Source organism: Thunnus thynnus, chromosome 21 (genome assembly GCF_963924715.1).
Source record: "Thunnus thynnus chromosome 21, fThuThy2.1, whole genome shotgun sequence".
Lineage (NCBI taxonomy): Eukaryota > Metazoa > Chordata > Actinopteri > Scombriformes > Scombridae > Thunnus > Thunnus thynnus.
The window spans coordinates 25,022,857-25,027,825 of NC_089537.1; the positions used below are offsets into that span (position 1 = coordinate 25,022,857).

Consider the following 4,969-nt stretch of genomic DNA (forward strand, 5'->3'; position numbering starts at 1 on the left):
ATACACGTAAGATTCATGAGGGTAGGTGTGCAGTGCAGGGTCTAGCTTGACTGTCCAACCGAAGTTATTTTTACCTCACGATCTGATGTTGATAGTGGGTTGAAACTGATGAGCTGAAGCTAGGGACTGTCTTAAAAATGGCAAAGTGGCCCTGAGATTTTAGTCAATGTCATTCTCATGTTTTTCCCTAGACACTTCAAAACAACTTTATTTTCATCTTGACATTTGCACACACAACGTCCTTAAAAAAATGAATGCAGTATGGCTCAGTGAGCTGTTATGGCACTTTTTTTTTTTTACCAATAGCTTCCTCATTTTTCACAGACACTTCAGATCAACTTTACATTCATCATTGCGACCTCCAGTCTTTAAACAAAACACACTTCAACACTAGTACTGTTGGGAAAATTTCCCTGAAATAATATTTATCCAAGGAGAAGAGAGTCCTCATCCTTGAAGCTGTTCTCTTGTAAAAGTAAAATAAGGCCATTAGAACTCCAATCCCACACTGTGTAGCTTTTAAATTTTATTTGCATAGCCCAATATCACAAATCACAAATTTGCCTCAGGGGATTTTACAATCTGTACAGCAATACAACATCCTTTATCCTTAGATCCTTGATTCAAATAAGGAAAAACTCCCTAAAAACCCCTTTAACGGGGGAAAGAATAGTAGAAACAGAGGACGGATCCCTCTCCCGGGATGGACAGATATGCAATAGATGTGTTTACAGAATAGACCAAGAAAGCAAAATTACAGAAATACAGCATGGATAAACAGGATAACAAAATTGTAGATGGATTTCTCACATATGCAAAATATCATCAAGAAGACATTGAACAACTTCCAGGTGCTGCCAAACAGATAGAACCTGAGCCATGCGACCTCCATCACCATGGAGACTGGGGAAGAGGACACACAGGAGACAAGGAAACCGTATACACAGGGGAGAGAGAGACAGAGGAGGTGAGGCTGTATCTCCTGAAGGATGAAGATCCAGATGAGGAAATTCTGGAAATGGAACCAACAGCCAGGGAAGGAGAGCGGTCCCAGGATGGCCGATGGTCCAGCAAAGAGACACCTGAGAGACAAGAGATGACAAAGAGGAGAAAATAGGAGCGAGAGGGAGAAGAAGAGAGAAGGATGCTCTCCGTACTCTCCATTCAAAAAGAATCTCATCTACATGTAAATGTCTAGTCCTCGAATATGAGACGACCCCCACTTTTTCAAGTATAAAGGAGGAGGATGAATGACAGTACAAAATACTCACTTTCAGTATAAATATGAATACTAGCTTTTCTGTGTAGCTTTACAACCCCAAAGTAAAGTGTTAAAGACTCTATGACTGGCTGACTCTGGTTAATGTGTCCTGTCAGATCAGTGGTCAGTGTAACAGCATCAAGTTTGCATCCTGCTACATGTGAGCCAGCAGTCAACCAGGGAACAGTGTGGGTGCTGCTGACCTGCAGCTCACACTTAAGTCTTCACAAAGACACACACACTCACCACACACCACACGCACACGCTTACACACACACACACAGCTGAACCACAGTGCAGCTGGGTCAGGTCTCAAGGATAGCGAGTGAAACCCCTGCTTAAAATGAGATCCACTGTCTGCATACCAATAGAATGGCCTCAGGGCTCACAGTGTGTGTGTATGTGTGTGTGTGTGTGTTCTTACTTTACAGTGTAAGAGACCGCCCAAAGATTGATGGTGTGATTTAGAAGAAGTCAGTAGATACCTGTGGTTAAAGTGGCATCCAGCGTCCCTCAGGGGCCCCTGAGGGTGTCAGAGATGAGTGAGGGAGGGGTGGGGCTGCAGGTGTTTGTGCTGTAGTTCCTGGTGAGGATGTTTTTTTTGTTTTTTGTAATAACACTGAACATTTGACACAATGTTTGGTTGTAATATAAAGAAGAGTGACAGTGTCCATTTCATTTAAAGATGTGTCCACTATGCTGACATAAGACAGGACTTACTCCACTTATGACCAGTTGATTGAAGCTCTAACATTTCCTCTTTCAAGGAGGTTTGTTGGCTTTGTGACAAGGTTTTCACACCTGTTATAATATATCTGGTGGTTAGTCAGAATCTACAGAACCGTAGTCACAGATTTGCTGATCAGAAAAGAGTGGGCTCATCAGGAGGGGGGCCTTAAAGAGACAGGAGCTAAAACTGCCTGTATCAGACAGAGGCTGAACTGAGGGACTGCATAAAGGACCAGTATAAGATAAATAGGAATTTTTTTTGTTGTAACTGTAAATCATGCAAAGATATTTCAATAGAGCCCCAGAATATAAATATAGACCTGGAAATGTGCAGAATATGTTCTCTTTTTCTCTCAAACTAACTACTTTCTGGTTTAAATAGGTCCTCCAATCCACTGATAGAGCCATATTTCATTCAGGTCATTTATACTTTTATCAGTTAACATTATCCATACAAATTTTAATATTCCTCACCACCTAGCAAAGACTAAGTACAAATCAAACAAATACAAATCAACAAAACATTCAACTCAACATACCACCCCACCCAAAAAACACATAAGCCATGACATAACTGATGATGCAAACAAGAGCTTAAAATCAGGAAGTGTTCCTTTGCCAAATTCTTTTAATTCCTTGGAAAGTATGGTGGGTAAGTTGAAACAAAGGAACACAACATTTAATTTAAGCTTGTCAGATATTACTGCAAAAATTCTGATGCCGTTCTTATCTGTTAATATGAACCTTCTCAGAAATGTATGATTTACATTCATCCCTACTGCATGGCATCAGCAAGATCATGTAAAGATGCAACGTTTCTTTCTTCTCTGACCTTTTTGTGAGCAACAGGAGGCAGTGACACACACGCACACACACACGAAAAGGTCAGCCATGTCAGTGTCACCTGGTCATTTCCTCTAACAGTAGGTAGCAACACTGAGCGGTGAGCGTTCAGCAGCCAATCCCTCCTTCACTCTCTGTTCCTCTCTCTTTTTTCTTCTTCAATTTCCATCCTCTCTCTTTCTGTCTTATCCTCTCGTCTCCCCTCCCTGTCTACTCTGTCTTAAAACCAAACATGCCTCTGTTTGCTCATCTTTTAGTTGAGAGTGAAAGAGAAAGGGAGCAAGAAAGATTTCTGATGCAATATCTTGGCACAGAGCTGTCTGATATCGAGGATAAATACATTGAAGGCAAATATCTCCAATACAGTACTTTTATTGTTTTTCTCTTCCAGCTAAAAAAAAAGCTTGTAAATTGTGCTACCTTGAACAATTTTCTCACATGGACCAAAGATTAAAATGTGACTGAAGTGTTTTTAGAATACAGCATTGTGGTAATATTTTCAGGGTGTTTGAGGTCTTAATACGCCTGATCCGTCCTGCCTGCCGTTGCTGATTGAGAGGAGCTCTCTGGTGCTTTAAAGCTAAATAACTGCTCCGCCGAGGGCACTGTCCATATTTTTGAAATTCTGCAACAGCATGATTTGCAGTGTTTCACAGTCATTATCTCTGACCTTCCCGGTTTGAACCTCTTCAGGTTTTAGATTGGTGGAAAAGCCTTCAAGTCACAGTGCACCAGGTGCCTGATTTTACGCCGCAGAATGATTTCATACTCACTGGAAATATGATCAAAATGTCTTCTGTGGATAACTTCAGTCACAAAGAGAAATGTTGCATTATACAAAGTAGCTTCTCTGCATTGTTTCAAGTTGGATTCACTATTACTTTTTCAACTTCACTCCAGTTATGTGGTTAAATGAAATATAATACATTATAAATGTAGATCTGATCATAAAGCTGAATTTGTATTGTAATTTCATTCCTCCATTGAAGCTGCACTGTTATTAAATCAATAGATCTAAACCATCTTTTTACTGTTACATAAAGGACATACACAGCTATCAGTTGTTGGACTATTTTTCCACCTGGTAACAATTAACATAAAAAGGTCTTTTTTGTGTTCCTTCTTATATTTCATCTGTATTTTGTGATTCATAGAATGCTTCTTCTATTAGAAATGTATGATTTACAAATGTATTACTCATCAGTGGATACTAGAGTACCACAGTGGTTCTTCTTCTAATACATAGTGATGATGGAACTGTCCTCTGCCAGAATTCACAAGACTGATAGGTTCAGTTTGCTTGAAACAAACTAGTTTGTACAACATGTTGTCAGATCACATCTGTAGGCAAAAGTGTTTTTACCTGCTCCAAAGGGCCTGCTGTCATAGCGTCCTCTTGGCGGCATCACACTGCCTCCAGCAACTCTGTGTCTGATGGTGCTCTGTGTATGTGTCTTGTCAGTGCAATTGTCGACCATCTGGAAAGAACTTCCTCTGAAGTATACTGATGCCTTGAAGTTTAATAGAAATGTGGCAGAAAACTGCCTCAGTGACAGTGGAGCAGGATATGAATTCCATAGATTTATTTTGGAAAGAACGAGTAACAAGTTTTAAAGGAATACTACTGTTTAACAACCTTCATAGCTCCAGCCATCGGTTCCATCAGTTATGATAACACTGTGGGAACAGTGTTGTCATAGAGTTTCCTCTGTGCTCAAAAGAACTGGTGCATTATCCATATTATATTAATAAAAGATGACAGAGGAGGATAGCACACAATGAGGAGAGATCACTTTATTTACAGAAGACAAACTGTTTTCAGCCGTCCAGCCTTCATCAGTGTCACAATCATGCAGTGTAGCTGCCTTTTATGTAGCACACACACAGGTGATTACCCTTAAGGTAATTAGCATTGCACCTGATAAGGCAATCAAATACATGACAAGCAGAGAGCATCCAGTATTGGAAAAGGAAAGAAGGCAGAAACCAATTCACCACAGAAAAATAGGTCCACCATTCACTTTTTTCCACATCAAATATTAACAGACATTCCAATGATTACTAGATAACACAGTTAAACAAATAACAAACAATATTTCTGATTTTTTTTAAAAAAAAGAGGTGTATTCCTTAATA

At 39.8% G+C, this 4,969-nt stretch overlaps 1 long non-coding RNA gene across 1 annotated transcript; it reads right to left on the reverse strand.

Moving 5' to 3' along the window:
- Positions 1-271: 271 nt before the first annotated feature.
- Positions 272-4,767, reverse strand: LOC137173535 (uncharacterized). The gene is made up of 3 exons (XR_010925199.1): positions 4,470-4,767; positions 4,197-4,344; positions 272-1,082 (listed from the first exon to the last, which is right to left on the reverse strand). It is a non-coding gene; the product is annotated as an uncharacterized lncRNA (long non-coding RNA).
- Between the last annotated feature and the right edge of the window lie 202 nt (positions 4,768-4,969).